The sequence below is a fragment of the Somniosus microcephalus genome, chromosome 17 (assembly GCF_052327205.1).
Source record: "Somniosus microcephalus isolate GS21.2 chromosome 17, FLI_Smic_1.0, whole genome shotgun sequence".
NCBI lineage: Eukaryota > Metazoa > Chordata > Chondrichthyes > Squaliformes > Somniosidae > Somniosus > Somniosus microcephalus.
This window is the reverse complement of record NC_141003.1, coordinates 75,640,340-75,658,383: the sequence shown is the minus strand read 5'-3', so window position 1 is coordinate 75,658,383 and position 18,044 is coordinate 75,640,340. Positions and strand designations below refer to the sequence as shown.

The 18,044-nt window shown below is 45.5% G+C and overlaps 1 long non-coding RNA gene across 24 annotated transcripts in view; it reads right to left on the bottom strand.

Moving 5' to 3' along the window:
- The window catches only part of LOC147105863 (uncharacterized), a 272,831-nt gene that overhangs the window by 25,203 nt on the left and 229,584 nt on the right, over positions 1-18,044 (bottom strand). For 21 of the 24 annotated variants that reach the window (XR_015081613.1, XR_015081608.1, XR_015081610.1 and 18 more), the window contains 3 exons: positions 9,883-10,000; positions 5,589-5,714; positions 1,865-2,066 (listed from right to left, as the gene is read on the bottom strand). This is a non-coding gene — a long non-coding RNA (uncharacterized LOC147105863). The remainder of the gene's footprint in view (positions 1-1,864; positions 2,067-5,588; positions 5,715-9,882; positions 10,001-18,044) is intronic. The other 3 variants (XR_015081624.1, XR_015081628.1, XR_015081630.1) reach the window with 2 other exon arrangements.

Here is an 18,044-nt window from a genome sequence, read left to right as displayed (position 1 = left end):
CTAAACTTTTCTACGGCCCAAGTTCCGACACAATACCACATCCTACACAATACCACATCCTCAGTATTCCCCGATCTAATTTCTAGGAACATTGTTAAAACCCAGTGTGACTGATTGGGGCTGCAGCATACGGTTAACAATTAGCCTCCAGCAAGGCCTGATCAATGGTACTAAGATTTTAAGGGCAGATTAAAGAGCACGTCATTTAAAAAGGTATGGACATTATGGAACAGGTTTCAGTTCTTTTTAAACAAAAAGTCAGTAACAGTTATAAATCTTAGGACAGTAAACTGGCCAACAACTGCAATAAAACAGAAAAGTCAATGCACTGGTGAGGATTTAACAAGTAATGAGGTAACGAATGTGGTCAGGAGTTCAATAGCCCTGCTCAGACATCTTAAATGCTGATCGGTGGAAAGTGTCCTCTTGGCTGGAAACGAATTGCAACTCGTAATTCAACAACTTTGAATGAAACCAATCTCCATTCTCCAAAGCCGAGCAACAGACATTCAACGGGAGTTGATGCCCTCGGCTAAATGGTCCCGTATGTGAGCATGCTCACTCGCTGGAACGGACTTCAACAGAATCGCCATCAGTGGATGCTCAATGAAGAGCTGCACTCGATCCCCTGAACCAGCATTGGCCGAGTCCAACTGTGAGCAGGGTAAATAAACACCCGACTTTGGTCGATACTGGTTCAGGAAATTAACTGCTGCGAGCGATCAGCTGCAGTGCATCTTTACTCTGTGTAATAGCACAGTTTGTTTCAATTACAGCATAGCCCAAATCCTTAATAATCCCTCCACGGCCTCACCCCTCCTTATCGCTAACCTACTCCAGCCCTAGAACCCTCCGAGAACTCTGCGTTCCTCCAATTCTGGCCTCTTGCGCATCCCCGGTTTCCTTCGCCCCACCATTGGCAGCCGTGCCTTCAGCTGTCTGGGCCCTAAGCTCTGGAATTCCCTCCCTAAACCTCTCTGGCTCTCTCTCCTCCTGTAAGACGCTCCTTAAAACTTACTTCTTGACCAAGTTACCTGTGCTAATATCTCATGTGGCTCGGTTTTATACGCTGTTTGAGAACGCTCCTGTGAAGTGCCCGGGGATGTTTTGCTATGTTAAAGGTGCTATTCAAAGGCAAGTTGCTGTTGATATCACAGTCTAGCATTTTTGCTTCTACTTCACTGGTGCTCCACCTTTGCTCAGCCAGAAACTGCCCTGCCCTCACCAAGAGCTGCACTCCAGCAGTGTGAAATATTGCTGCAATAGCAAAATACTGCAGATGCTGGAAATCTGAAATGGGAGACCAAACGCAGATTGGGCGACCGCTTTGCGGAACACCTCCGTTCAGTCCGTCAGGGTGACCCTGAGCTTCCGGTCGCCTGTCACTTTAATTCACCACTTCACTCCCACTCTGATCTCTCTGTCCTCGGCCTATTACACTGTTCCAATGCAGCTCAACGTAAGCTCGAGGAACAGCACCTCATCTTTCGATTAGGCACTTTACAGCCCTCTGGACTCAACATTGAAGGGTCCCAGACCTGAAACGTTAACTCTGTTTCTCTCTCCACGGATGCTGCCCTGGCCTGCCGAGTGAAATATTGCTGTTTGTTGGGACGTGAAGTTGTGAGTACGGTGTCAGTGATGGCCCAGGGCGAATGGAATAAAAAGGTTAATATACCCATGTTTCTGTGCATTATGTGCAAACGGCAGTTGTCAGTGTACTGTGTCCCTGACGCACAACTGCATCAGCTATTTTTAATGCCATTGCTGCATGGTTTACTGACAAACAATCGGCAGCTGAATCCTATGAAACTCTGGCATCATTGTGTTTCTATGTTGCATATTAACAGGTGGCGGTACGTACCACTGCAAGCAACTGTTCAGAAGTCAAGGAGAACTCTGCCCGACGTATTCGGATTACTTGTTTGTCTATCCCTCCTTGATGATGCTTGTTCCTCTAAACAGAAGATTCAGGAGCCAAGAGGAGGAGAAAGTTCTTGGAATAACCATTATCTTAATTCCATCCGTGTGTTGAGAGTCGACTGGAGTCAATCCCACAAAAGAATCTGCAAACCACAAAATGACTGCTCTCGAGTCCATTCCTAACAAGTGAGTCAACAAGCATTTGGACATACCACTCTGAAGTTGAGGTTCAGTTCAGACTTGCCTATTTTCCACAAGATAATTGCGAACATTGTGTCTTTGCAAATGACCGATTTACTTTCATCTACATCACCGCAATGTTGAGCTTAAAAATACCTGCTGGAAAACACCTACACCAGCTGCTCCCATGGATGCATTACAGGTGGCAGACCGTTGGCACTTTCTTGGGAATTTATTCATTCCGTTTATAGCAATTTAATTAATTAATGTTCAATCTGTCCCCTCAGTATACATTTTAAAATCATCCTTTTTTTCATCTGAAAGGACCAAGTTGGGTTGGAAAACATTAACTATCCAGCATCTATTAGGAGAAGATTATCACAAAAACAGGCACAAAACTGGGGAATGGGAGGGTTTTTAAAAAAAAAAACTTGCAGTCAAATGTCAAAAGGTCTTAAATTGGTTACTGACGTTGTGTGAAATCTGTGTTCCATCAATGTAGATATATTGCACGAGAGTTGCCTTAAGTTTCCTCAAAATAGTCATGGGAGCAAGGATAGCATTAACAGCGTAGCAAACAAAGTATCCTGCAGGTCAATGGAAGGGTCAAGCTCCACCCAGCAAGACATACCAGAACACGACAAAACTGTGAATACCAGAAGTAGGAGCGCCCGTTTAAAGCAGGACATTCGCGAACCAGTCGGGTTTTTAATGACAATCCAACAGCTTCATGGTTACTTTAACAGATACCAACTTTTTTTATTCGCAACTAAACTCAAATTCTCAAACTGCCATGGTGGGATTTGAATTCACATTATCCGGATCATTAGACCAAACCCTTGGATTACTAGTCCAGCAACATAAGCACACCACCACCGTACAAAGCCACGACAGCACCGTACAAAACCACGACAGCACCGTACAAAACCACGACAGCACCGTACAAAACCACACCACCACCGTACATAACCACACCACCACCGTACATAACCTCTCACACAATTGCGTTGGTATTTTACTGCCAATTAGCTCAAATGAAAGCACGGGCATATTATAGACATTTCAACATCTTGGAATAAGCTAACCTGGCAGCCGATCGGTGTAAACTGCATGCTCAAGCCACCCATCCTTAGATGGTCACAAATCACCACTACAAATTGTATCATAAAAGCATGAAATAATAAACAAGCTTTCTCTGCCGTGCTTCCATTGCTGCATAAACCCATTGCTTCTACTGTTGAAGCTGTAAAAAGAGGTGTTATCTGTTTTCCAAGGATCCACATCTATCATGTGAAACAGTATAAACACCCACAGGAGAGACTTTTTTTCCCCAAAACCTTGCTTGCAAGCCTATTAACCTGTTACTATTTGACATGTTGTTTCCGCGCCAATGTCTTCATCATTCAGGAGCATGGCACCCACGAGCGTGGCACATGAACACGAGCAAAACCTGTTAACCAAACACTGCTCACTCAGCGTGTTGGTCAAACTTGGCACAGCAGCATGGAGAAAGTAGACCTGTGGAGCGGAGGCAGAAATCCACACAAGGGGGAGGGGAGGGGGAAATAACCACAGGGATCGTTCCACTCACTAAAGCCAAAGTGCGTCATCCAGGAGAACAAAAATCAGATTCGGTGCATCCATGGTGCCAACTGTTACATTCAAATGATCTTTAATTACAAATTAGTGGCTCATGTCGCAAACCCATGTCCCACCACTCTGTGGTGCTATGATACCAGGAGTGCACTAAGTGGATTTTTAACATTTTTGTGTGTGTAAACATTGTGTCACTGATGCTTTTGCTTAGAGCCCAACCTTTCTTGCCTGCATTTGTATCAGATGATACTCTGCTGGGCATCAAAAGGCAACTGGAGCCGCCAATTATGATCCTCAGGAATACAACAGCAAAATACTGCGGACGCTGGAAATCTGAAATAACAACAGAAAATGCTGGAAATACTCAGCAGGCCAGGCAGCATCCGTGGAGAGAGAAACAGAGTTAACGTTTCAGGTCTGGGACCCTTCCCTTCTTTAGAAACATAGAAATATAGAAGATAGGAGCAGGAGTAGGCCATTCGGCCCCTTGAGCCTGCTCCGCCATTCAATGCGATCATGGCTGATAATCCAAATTCAGTACGATAGCAAAATACTGCGGATGTTGGAAATCCGAAATAAAAAACCTCTTAATGTCTCTTCACTTCTCTTCTGTTCTCTCCCAGCCTGGCCTTCAGTCTTGACAAAGGGCTTGACCCGAAACGTTGACTATTTTCTCTCCACGGATGTTGCCTGGCCTGCTGAGTTTTTCCAGCATTTTCCGTTGTTAATCCAAATTCAGTACCCTGTCCCTGCCTTCTCCCCATATCCCTTGATCCCTTTAGCCTTAAGAAATATATCTAACGCCTTCTTGAATATATTTAATGAATTGGCCTCAACTGCCTTGTGTGGCAGAGAATGCCACAGGTTCACCACTCTCTGGGTGAAGAAATTCCTCCTCATCTCTGTCCTAAATGGCTTACCCCTTATCCTTAGACTGTGACCCCTGGTTCTGGACTCCCCCACCTTGAAGGCAATACTAATTATTTTATACAAAACAGGGTTGAGAGCCACAGATCCAGCATGTCGGAGCATCAGGTTGAACCCCAACTAGTCTGCAAACTTCCTGACTTCTCCTACTGTTCGCTCCTTTCTGCTGAGCATCCCTAAATTGCCATTCCCCGGTGATCGATGTAACCACATCAGCACTCCGATACTCCATTTTAGTGCTGGTGTGAGCCCATGGCACGGACAGCACTGGCTCAAATCCCTCAGCTCTGAACATGGTCAGTGGGCAAGGTGGGGAAAGAGGGCCTACTCCTATCTTCTAGGTTTCTAAAGAAGGTTTCCTGAGGATCATAATTTCAAAGGGGCGGAGGGAGAAGAGTTACCCGCTTCATGGCTGTTATGTCCAGCAATTATTTGTACTTAAAACTCATTTTCATAGGTGGGAACAAGTTTTTTTCTCCCTCCTTGCAGCAACCAGGCTTGCTTGGCAACCTTCTGCTCATCAGGAAATGCAAACTGCTCTGTCTGTTCCCATGCAGTAATTACATCTTCCTCGCTGCCAAATTACCAGACAGCAATGGTGTGAGAATACTGCACGGCAGCCTACGGCTTCTTTCCCTGCACGACATTACATCTACGCTTCGTACCTCTGCGGCGCTCACCAGCCAGGGCTCTCGATCACTGATCACTACTCTGACTGGTACTGGGGGGAAAAAAAACATGAGTACGGTTAGGTTAGTGGACTAGTAACCCAGGGTCCTCGTCTAACAATCCACAGAGCTCTAGTTCAAATCCCAGCATGGACAGCTTAAGAATCTGAATTGCATTTATAAAAAATAAAAAGCTGGTAGCAGTAAAAAAAGTGACAAGGAAGCTGTCGGATGGTCGTAAAAGCCCAACTGGTTCACTGATGTCCACGAAGGAAGGAAATCTGCTGCCCTTACCTGGTCTGGCCTATATGTGACTCCAGTCCCACACCAACGTGGTCAATGCTTTAACTGCCCTCTGAAGTGGTCGAGCAAGCCACTCAGTCGCATCACCATCTCCTCAGCGACACGCAGATCCCAAGACTGAATAGTTAAAACAAAAAGTCGGATGAGGAAAGAATTGGAGTATACCGTCATCTGGTAGAATAAACTCCCACTACAAACAAGGCTTTCACGTAAAAAATGGCCAATGGGACACAGTACTGTTTGTACCCCAGCAGAGAGTCAGGAGATTAAAAACTGGAAATACTCAGCAGGTCAGGCAACATCTGTAGAGAGAGAAAGTAAGTTAACGTTCTGACGGAAGGTCATCGACCTGAAACGCTAACTCGGTTTCTCTCTCTCTCGACAGGCGCTGCCTGATCTGCTGAGTATTTCCAGCATTTCGTGTTTTTATATCTGATTTCCAGCATCCGCAGTATTTCGCTTTGGTTGTAGAGAGTCAGGCGAGATGGGGAGAAAATTGGAGACCATAAGAACAAGTAGTAAGAGCAGGAGTCGGCCACACGGCCCCTCGAGCCTGCTCCGCCATTCATTAAGATCATGGCTGATCTTCCACCTCAACTCCACTTTCCCGCCCAATCTCCATATCCCTTGATTCCCCTAGAGTCCAAAAATCTATCGATCTCAGCCTTGAATAGACTCAAAGACTGAGCATTCACAGCCCTCTGGGGCAGAGAATTCCGAAGATTCACAACCCTCAGTGAAGAAATTCCTCCTCATCTCAGTCTGAAATGGCCGACCCCTTATCCTGAAACTATGCCCCACAGTTCTAGACACTCCAGCCAGGGGGACACAACCTCTCAGCATCTACCCGGTCAATCCCCTTCAGAATCTTGTATGTTTCAATGAGATCACCTCTCATTCTTCTAAACTCGAGAGTACAGGCCCATTGTACACAATCTCTCATCATAGGACAGCCCTCTCATCACAGGAATCAATCCAGTGAACCTTCGTTGCACCGCCACCACGGCAAGTAGATCCTTCCTTAGATAAGGAGACCAAAACTGTGCACAGTACTCCAGGTGTGGTCTCACCAAGGCCCTGTACAATTGTAGCAAGACTTCCTTACCCACGAGAGAGAGGAGGGAAGATGATTTAGAAACTTCCCGATGAATCAGCATTTAGCAGCTTCACACATCAGTAATGAAATACAGTAAGGGACAAAAGGACAAAAAGTGTGGGTTCTGTTGCTACTATATCCACTTTCACTTATTCATTAAGAGTCTGCTCTCAAATGGAGTCAATCCCACAGAAGCATTCATGTGGGATTAATCACGCGGCCTATAAATTGATCCATTTCATTTTATTTTTTATTCTAGCAACCAAAGCTATTATAATCTGGAAATGATTCACTACACTGAAATCCATGACTACTTTGATCACTATAAGGCAATTTAGATAGCTGCTTGTGAATGTATTCAACAAATTACAACTCAAGGCCACAAAGACACGTGCCTCGCAAACAGCAATATCAGACCCTTGAATCATCAGCCCACGAGATGACTCGAGGTCAAAGATTTCTTTTCATCTATTCATTGGAGCTCTAAGTGCCAGACTTATTTCCTGTTGGGAGCCTTTCAAAACTTCTTTCCCCAAATTGAGTCACGACAGTCACACCTTTGACCCAAATCCTTGCTTAGTCTTTACAATGGAATCCATCTCCCTCCATCTCAGTGTCACACCTGTCGGACACAATCACTCAATCTATTGACTCAAGATTGGATTTTTCTTTTTTTTTTAAAAGTTGCTTACAAGTAACAGAATCGTGCATGGTTCTTCTAAGTTGCTACTTGTAAAAAGTCCCGTTAATCAGGGTTGGGATAGGACAATTCATTGATGTTCAGATAGCATACTGTCACAATTCACTGTTAATCACAATTGCACATAATCTAGTTCCTTTTCTTAAGCATGCAAGCCTTCCTGTCCAAGTAAAAATAAATTGTCAGGATTCAGGAGGAACACGAGAGGATTATTAGCACCATCACAACACACAAGAAACACACAAGCTGGCTGCCATGGGTTTTTCACAGTCTGCTAGACTACATTTTTTTTTTAAATGTGTAAGAGAGATGTGTTGAAAGTAGAGTACAATAATCGTCTCGCTGGAATACGGTTTGCTGTTTTTGTAAAAATGTCAATTTTGTTACCTGCAGGAAGGCTTTATGGGTCAGTCTGCCACCTGCTTGACCACATTATTGATGTCATCACCATACACCCTGGAGTGACTCCACTGAAAACCTGACTTCAGAATGCCCTGGATGCTGTCCGGTCCTGGGAAATCTGCATCTGTAACCCACACAGTGTGGCTTCCAAGTGTCCCGCCAAATTCAGGAGAAGCTTACAGGCCCATCTGAAGTCAAAAGCCCCACCGATTCCCCAACAAAGTCACTTGAATCTCAAAAAAAAGGTCTCCCTTCTTGGTACTGAGCGCGCACGCCCAAAAGCCTCCACAGGAAATAAAGGGTTCCATCACTCCTGGCCAGCCATCCCATGGTTGGGGAACACACATCTCTCAACCAGTAGCATGATTTCCAGAGGCCAGACAGCTCAGCAGTGACAGGCGGCCCCTGCTGTTTTCAGTGGAGCCACTGTGGGATGCACGAGGCTGCTGTTAGTGGCGCCACTGACTGGAGTAGAAGGGAGGTCCAACTTAAAGGTGTGAACGGAAGCAAAAGAATTGGTGACTTTACAAAATGGGCAAACAAAATGATGGCGATGACATGCACTTTGTAAAACACGGGAGTATTTTGATTTTTTTTTTTTTTTAAAAACCACCTAGATTTCCCCATGCCCTTTAATCAGGCAGCCATTAGATTCAACCATGAAGTCACCAGTTGAATGCAGTATTGCTGTTATCTTTGAGAGGAGCCTGATCTCGGGTTCAGTTTCTTCAAAATTATGTCTTCCATCTCTGCCTTCTGAAAAGGTGCTTAATCAACCGTCAGATCCTTGCGGTGCAGGGAAGCAGGCCTCAGCTTCCTGCAGCCAAGACCTTGTGGCATTTTGATCCAGTTACTGTGCTCAACCACAAATCCCAGTTGGAGGGCTGCAGGATGTTGATTTGAATGGCTTTTCTCCAAAGCAAAGAACTGCACACACACACCATAAACTGACATGAGAAAAAGCAAGCGGAGTAATGTAGATGCAGAAAGTAGGGCCGTTAATAATGTGAAACAATTGTGAAGTTTTGATACTTGCCCCAATTCCTGTACCCCTTCAGCACTGATCAGATCAGTTCCCCAGTCTGGGTCTCACTCCCTCTCATTCCAAATGATCGAGTAACCAAAACTTTAGAGTAGGACAAGTCAAAATGCTTTGAATCCTCTGAAGCTGGCTTCTTGCATCCAGAATTCAAAGGCTGAAATTATCTTTGCTGCTCACCCCTGACGTACTGGAGTACGAAAATGGGGTAAAAATTAACCACTTTTCATCTCAAAAATTGTTCCCAACGTGGGATTAAAAGTGGTAGAAACTCCGCAAGAAGGACTTGCACTTAAAAATAAAAAAAAATAAAAAAATTACTCTCAACTACATTTTACTTAAGTAATCACAAATTATGAATCATCCAAACTAGGATGTGCAAGCCTTCTACCCAACAGTGGGACGTGTGTGGAGGGTCACCAGCAGGAGCTTGTATTGTACCACCCCATGTGCAGCCGGGTAGAGCTCTGAAAGAAAGGCTCTCCGTCCTACCACTCCAAGTACAGCCTCTGCTGGGACTCAAACAAACAGTGCTGCTCCTAACCTTGCCATGCCCATGTACACCCCCTGCTGTGGCTCCAATAACAGTGCACTTGACCATGCCAGGCCACCAGCCTGTTGGGGCTTTAAAAAGGAATTCTCCTCAGTCCTGCCACTCGGAAACTAAAGAACATAAGGCGAAGGAGCAGGTCGTCGGTCATTTGGCCCCTCGAGCCTGCTCCGCCATTCAGTAAGATCATGGCTGATCCGATCTTGGCCTCAACTCCACTTCCCTGCCCGCTTCCCATAACCCTTGACCCTTAAGTACAACCCTAATTCAGAGTCACTACAATAAAAGCTGCAGTCTTCCCCCTCGCTTTGGTACAAGAAGTTAATTTATATTTGATTTAAGATTAATGGCTTTTCACAAAGTGAGCACACAAGTGCCATTTCAAATCAGAACTGCCATACAGTAATGCATGGCGGCGTTAGACCATCACTTATCTGGTTTCCAACACTGCTGCAACCGATCTTCCACAGGACGGCGAGTAAAATCGGAGTCACTCACCCACTATTTGTTGGTTAGCCAAAAAGATTCTGGCCCATCGCTCGAGCACACCTGCACTCCCACTCTGGACTTGCTGATACAAGTTTCATTTGGGAGTTCTCCCCTTGAAAAGGACAGCCTAGGACGAGAAAAGGAATCAGAGAATTCACTAAGGCAGGGTGGAACGAGCTAGGATTTTTTTTTGTTAAAACTCTCTCAAAATGGGAGAATAATCTTAAGCTTGCATCAGAGAGCACAAGCTGCAAAGTGCTCATTATGCACGGTCTTTACAGCACACAGAAGGAACAGTCCGAATATTGAACAGAAACATCAATGTCCTAAATTATTGAGTGCATTGGTAGGAACCTTGCAGGGGCTTCTACAAACAAAACTGCGCTTTAGCTCTGGAATACTAAAATACCTGCTGACTTGTCTCCTTGTTATTTGCCACATACAGGAAACTCTTTTATCCGGCACCAACGGGACCGGTTTATCAAAAAGTCTGGATTACAGAGAGGTATAGTAAAAGGTACGAGAGCCCCGGACACGGCCACAGATCCAGGCGTCCCTGTTGGATGGCAACAGGTGCAGGAACCCCGGCCACTGATCCAGGCGTCCCTGTTGCATGGCAACAGGTGCAGGAACCCCGGCCACTGATCCAGGCGTCCCTGTTGCATGGCAACAGGTGCAGGAACCCCGGCCACTGATCCAGGCGTCCCTGTTGCATGGCAACAGGTGCAGGAACCCCGGCCACTGATCCAGGCGTCCCTGTTGCATAGCAACAGGTGCAGGAACCCCGGCCACTGATCCAGGCGTCCCTGTTGCATAGCAACGGGTGCAGGAACCCCGGTTACACGGCCACAGATCCAGGAACGGCCACTAATATGAAGTAAAACTTACCTGAACCTACTGCTGAATTTTGCCGGTTAACAGAGATTTCCGGTTATTTAGGTGCCGGTAAATCGAGAGTTTCCTGTATTTCTAAAACAAATACTAAGCTATGCTGTTGTACAAGCCTTTCTCCGGAACACCCAAGAATTCACAGCAGTGGTTTTCAACCTTAACTGTGCAGAGGGCCCCTTGCAAATACCGATAATCACCCGGGCACCCCCTGAAAATCTTTATACAGTCCTAGGGGTTTCCTCTGCTTAACGTCCGAAACACTGCAACAGTAACTCAAAAGCAAACAGTGCTATCGTTGCAGAAAAACGTGTTTTATTAATATACAACAGAAAAACACAAGAATTAGATGGCCTCCGGGACCCCTTAGGTTTTCAAATCCCCAGGCACGAAGATTTAGAGTGCACGGAAACGTGAGATTTATGCACATCCGTAAAGTGCAAGGGAAATCTTGGGTGGTAAGTTTTGTTCAAGGCACTCCTACAGCCTATTCAAACAAACACCGATGAAACATGGCTTGATGCAGCACTCAAAGTTGGCAACATACTTTGCTCTGATTGGGTAGCTATGGATCAGTGCCCTAGCCAATCCAAGGTTACAGTTGCCATTAGCAGTCAATAGCAAAGCACTGGGTCACCTCCCAGTCACGTCAATGGAACAGCCCGGAGGGACGGAGGCTGCACATGACAAGCCTTCGTTGAGATAAAACAATTGCACGTTAAACTCCTTCCCTTTCTTTTCGTACCCCCAAGCTTTCGTTCACCTGTTGTGTACATTTATCTAGTGCTAATATACGGGATTCATAAAACATATGCACAATGTTGCATCATTTCTGCATAAACTAGACACGATTGAAATTATCTGGCAGCATGTCTGTAGCTTGTTGTTTCATGCAGTGAAGTTGAGATTATGGGAACAAAAATTCCAGTAAGTTACACAAGCACCATTCAACTCCCAGATTGAACTCTCTCGAAGCAGCATTGGTATCTAGTTTGTGAGGTGCACCAACACGTTACTCACCTCACAGACACACACGCAGCGTGCTGATTTTTTAGTGTTGAGAAATGTAATAAATGGCTTTGGAAAGTTGTAATCACTGGGGCTGGCCTGCATTGATCCAGTATCAACATCATTGGCTGATGTGGAACTACTCTCGGAGAGGTTATTGATCACAGACAGGGCACAGCATGGCTGCAGTCACCCACTCAACTCTCTCTTGTCTCTCGACAGTAAACCCTGCTCGGTAACAGGCGCAGCAATGGCAGAGATATTAATCAACCAATGGTCAGTCCTCTTTAGAGCTCGCCTTTCCTATTCTTGCTAAGCTGCAAATACAGCACCCTTCCTCCTCGCCGTGTTAAAACCAAGACCAATCGCACTGTTTCTTACACCAACTCATTCTTTCCCCGAGAGTCCAGAAATGCCATGGGCCGACGCAGTCCCAATGGTGATGGTGCCCCCATTGTTGCAGCAGCCTCACCACAAGGACTGCAGCGTCTAAGGCAGTGCCCCCACCACCACTTCCTCGGGGAAACAATGGTAATCGCGCCTGGAGACCGCATTACTGTAAGTGACTGGGATTGATTTTACGCACACAGTTTCTGTTATGTAACCATCCTCCACTCATTGCATTTTTGCTGGAGAAATAATCCTGCTTTTATCAGGAGACTTTGCTGTAGTTTCGATCATCAGTTCTGCTTGCTGTAGTTCATAGAAACTGTTTAAATGGAGACTCTGCTGAGTAAATAGACAGTTTGCTGTAGTGCGCTATTTGAACAGACTCGGTTTGCAGAGTAGAATGACTTGGCTGTAAAATAGACGGTTCACTGCGAGCCCTGGCGTAAGGCCCGCCCCGCCTCCCACTCGTTGGCTGACCACGGTGTCAAACACTTCATTTTAGAAACGCTACATACGCCTGTGAATTTACTCTTTTCACGAAGGGAACACAGTGCAAGGACCAGAGTTTCTGATGCACTGCCCTCTTTGACTTCACTGATGCATCAGATGGGAAATGTAATACTACATTTATCTGATGCAATTCGGAGGATTGACTCATTCCTTCTTCACCACCTTAATGCTAATCAAGAGCTGAACACACACCCATCCTGTACTGAAAAGTTCTTGTCCCTCAGTACAAGGTTCTAGGAAATGTGCATTAAAATACTGATTCATTTTTACAATAAATGCTGTCAAATTGGAATACACAGATTAATCATAATCTGTAAGACAACATTCTCTTTTAGAGGAACACGACCCTTGATGTGTGCTGGGGATTCCCCCTGCCTACTCGGATTCAGTTTTAATACAGAAAATGTTGAGCACTCAAGGTTACGTCCCTATTGATGCTAATTATAGTGCTAGCATCACCTTTTGACAAAACTAAAATAGCACAATAACTAGCGGCAAGTTTTGCTCTATTCCAACTGCTATGCCCACCTTCTTTCAAACAATTCCATTTCATCCCAACCAATAACCAAAAAAAATTAAAACGATTTCTGCAAATCAGATGATCTTGAAAGTGCAAGAGCTTAAAAAGGAAAGCTGCCCCTCACCAAAGCCCAGCTGCAAAGTCATCCTCTGAAAATGTAAACTCTCAGATGCCTCAACTCTTTCCCCGCAAACAATGTAAAATTAGAGGGGAGTGGAAAAGTCCCTAAAATACCATTGAGAGAGGAAGGAAAGTCTCGTGGGAGTGTTTTCTGATCAAAGTACTCCCTCAGCTCTAACCGAAATAAAGGTATCGTACTTATTACCAAATTTTGAAATGTTGTTGATTTGCTGCTATTTTTGGTCCTCCTCAGCCAGTCCTTGATGTTACAGGAAGGGTGTGACCCATATCCAGAGCAGCTCCGCTCACTACAACGGAGCTCAAATTTAACATAGCCTGCAGTCGCCGAATCCCGGGAAAGCACGTTACTGGAAGGGGACTGTTGCATATTTCAGTGTGCAACTCCAGAGCAGCACCCAGGCTAGCAAAGAGTTCTCTGGCCGCTCCTAGAAATGGAGACGCTCTAGGATGGAGGCAACTCATCCTTGCAACATGCCACCAAACAGGAGGGAAGGCGGCAACCCAACATGTCGGATCTCCAGGTCATCAGAAATAAAACTTAACGGGCTAGAATACTTCATAGAGTCATACAGCACAGAAAGAGGCCCTTCGGCCCATCGTGTCCGCGCCGGCCATCAAGCCCTGTCCATTCTAATCCCATTTTCCAGCACTTGGTCCGTAGCCTTGTATGCTATGGCGTTTCAAGTGCTCATCCAAATGCTTCTTGAATGTTGTGAGGGTTCCTGCCTCTACCACCCTTTCAGGCAGTGAGTTCCAGATTCCAACCACCCTCTGGGTGAAAAAGTTTTTCCTCAAATCCCCTCTAAACTTCCTGCCCCTTAACTTGAAACTATATCCCCTGGTTATTGACTCCTCTACTAAGGGGAAAAGTTCCTTTCTATCTACCCTACCTATGCCCCTCATAATTGTGTACACCTCAACCAGGTCCCCCTTCAGCCTTCTCTGCTCTAAGGAAAACAACCCCAGCCTGTCCAGTCTCTCTTCATAGCTGAAGCGCTCCAGCCCAGGTAACATCCTGCTGAATCTCCTCTGCACCCTCTCCAATACAATCACATCCTTCCTATAGTGTGGCGACCAGAACTGCACACAGTATTACAGCTGCGGCCTAACTAACTTGGAACTGAAAGATAACCCCAGGACCATGCTTCCCTTCTAGTGGCAGGACTAGTGAGGGGCCCAGAATGACATTCATGCAATTAAGTGCCTGCTGACTATTAACAATGTGGGATGGGGGGCGAACAAGGTGGCCCTTTAGGAATGGTCTGGATTCCTCCTCATTTCAGCATAATGGTGCCAGTGCACATTCTATGCTTTATACTGACCCTCATCATTATTCACAAATATATGCTATTTAAATATTAGTGCTCAATGTGATAATGTAGATAGAACTAACAGAACGCATAACCTAAGAGAGACAGCCCAGCACCGCTGCTAACACAATGCAATGGCAGGTTGCAGGATTTCAATTCCTATACTGCGATCGCCGGCAATGCAAGTCCCAGGTTTCAGCCGTGTTGTCAAGTGAAAGTAGAGAGTCGACTGCATCCTCCAAGGAATGGTGTGAAAAATAAGCGGGCAAGTGAATCTGGTGTGTTTTCACAAAATTCATAATGGTCAGCTGAAGAGAACAGATTGGCTCCCTTGGCCAGCTAATGAGATATGATTTTGGGGGGGGGGGGGGGGGGGGGCAGCAAAGGGAAATATTCTGCAAGTATTTGTGAATACGCTGCAAATACAACTATACCAAATCATAGTTACCAACACACTGCTTAAGCTCATTTCTAGCTCTCGTGCCGCATGTAGGTGGTCAAACTTTAACGCCCTTCAGCAATGGTGACATGTTGACCTTGTATTCACCAATAAAAAGCATCGGGTATCAAGGCTGCCGAGTTGAAGAATGTGAACAGAACTTCAACCTGTTTGTAACTGTTAGTAGAGAGAATATCAGAGAGTCATATTTTAGCAAGAAGTTACCCTAGATGTCAGATCCCAGAATAACCCATCTGCTGGATTGGAACTCAATCCAGGAAACAAAAGGGCAGTATGCTAACTTCGCAGTGCCACCCAGTCCACATTCATAAGTGAAAACTGTCATATTGCTCTTGTCTTGCCAATATGTTAGTATCACACACCCTGCTAAGCAGAATGGACTAGGTTTTCTGCAAAAAAGGAACTTGGGAAGGTCAAACTCTCTCATTTATTGTTGATCATCCACTATTAAAAAAAATTAATTCAGGAGATACTGAGTACATAAATCCCACGTGAAAAATGGCCAAGTTTAATAATTGTAATTAGCTCAAAAAGCCAATGTTCAATGTTGGGGAGGAGAATTTGTACAGAAGGTATCAGAGATGAATTCTTGTGACAAACTGGAGTAGAGTATTGCTACACCGCATGTTCAACAAACAGCAATATAACCTTTGATCTATTGACAAATACTTGTTTACCAACACCCGCCAACGCCTACCCTCCTGGCATCACTGCTGTACTTTTGCGTTATGACTATACCAGTTCTCTATTTAGAACAGATGTTGCTGCCTAGGGTCTACAAGTGCAACCTTTTACTGTTATTTCAGTCACAGGTTTTAACAAAACTCCATTTAATTAAAGACTGTCAAAGCTTACTGACGGAACCTGCAATGCACAGTGTTCAGCGCCATTCACAACTCCTCAGATAATGAAGCAGTCCATGCCCACATGCAACAAGACCTGGATGACGTTCAGGCTTGGGCTGATAAGTGGCAGGTAACATTCGCGCCACAGAAGTGCCGGGCAATGGCCATCTCCAACAAGCGAGGGTCTAACCACCGCCCCTTAACATTCAACAGCACCACCATCAACATCCTGGGGAGTCACCATTGACCAGAAACTTAACTGGATCAGCCACAAATACTGTGGCAACAAGAGCAGGTCAGAGGCTAGGTATTCTGCAGCAAGTGTCTCACCTCCTGACTCCCCAAAGCCTTTCTACCATCTACAAGGCACAAGTAAGGAGTGTGATGGAATTCTCTCCACTTGCCTGGATGAGTGCAGCTCCAACAACACTCAAGAAGCTCAACACCATCCAGGACAAAGCAGCCCGCTTGATTGGCACCCCATCCACCACCTTAAACATTTACTCCCTCCACCACTGGCATACTGTGACTGCAGTGTGTACCATCTACAAGATGCACTGCAGCAACTCGCCAAGGCTTCTTCGGCAGCACCTCCCAAACTCACGACCTCTACTACCTAGAAGGGCAAGGGCAGCAGGCGCATGGGAACACCACCACCTCCAAGTCCCCCTCCAAGTCACACACCATCCTGACTTAGAAGTATATCGCCGTTCCTTCAGCGTCGCTGGGTCAAAATCCTGGAACTCCCTCCCTAACAGCACTGTGGGAGTATCTTCACCACACGGACTGCAGGGGTTCAAGAAGGTGGCTCTCCACCACCTTCAAGGGCAATAAATGCTGGCCTTGCCAGAGACACCCACATCCCTTAAAAAAAAAAGGGAACCTGCACAGAGCAAGCTTCAATCAAGACCAGACAAGGGTGATTACCGAGTTCTGATCATTCTCTAGTTCCAGACGACAAAGTGTTTTGAGGCTATGGAATGAAAAGATGAAATTATAATTAGACTCGAGGCCAGAATCTGGAAAATGGCCACTACCATCACCCCAGGACCTGAAAACAGCCAACCAATGGAGGGTTGAACATTCAAACCAACTGCAAAACCATGCCCGGAGATATTTTGAACCAAATATCCATGGAAGAAATCTCTTGCAAAGGCTACAATTGGGATTCTTGTGCCCACAGTATCCGATATAAAGCATTTTTAAATGGAGGCCTAGGGATTCCAAATATTTCGGAAGACGCTAACTGTAGAGAGAATCGTAATTTCCATAACATTTGCAAATTTTTTGCATTTAATTCGATGAAATAAGCCAAATTAAGGCAGCTGAGCACAAAGGAGCTCCTGAACACAGCTATATATAAATAATAAAACAACACACGGTAGCGTAGTGGTAACGTCACTAGGCTAGTAATCCAGAGGCCTGGACTAATGATCCAGAGACGTGAGTTCAAATCCCACCACGGCAGCTGGGGAATTTAAATTCAGTTAATTAAATAAATCTGGAATAATTACTTGCATCAGTAACGGTAACCATGAAACTATCGGATTGTCGTAAAAACCCATAATGTCCTTTAGGGAAGGAAATCTGCCGTCCTTACCTGGTCTGGCCTGTATGTGACTCCAGACCCCACAGCAATGTGGTTGACTCTTAACTGCCCTCTGCAATGGTCTAGCAAGCCACTCAGTTGTATCAACTGCTACGAAACAAAAATAATGAAAATGAAACTGGATGGACCACTCGGCACCGGCTACGGACATGGCAACGGAACACCCAGCCCAGTCAACACTGCAAAGTCCACCTCACCAACCTTCACCACAGAGGCTGCAGTGGTTCAAGAAGGCAGCTCACCACCACCTTCGAGGGCAATTAGGGATGGGCAACAAATGCTGGCCTTGCCAGCAACGCCCACATCCCATAAAAAAATAAAAATAAACGTCACTCCTTGTGTCACACTATTCTAATATGGAAATAGCTGTTCGGTCTTCCACACATTTTCATCGCCAAAGGTGAACCTGCGGGTCCTACAAACAGCTCCTTCCTCATCATTTATTGCGGTATTACGATTAGAATCATTCGCTGAGCTAACACAAGCCAGT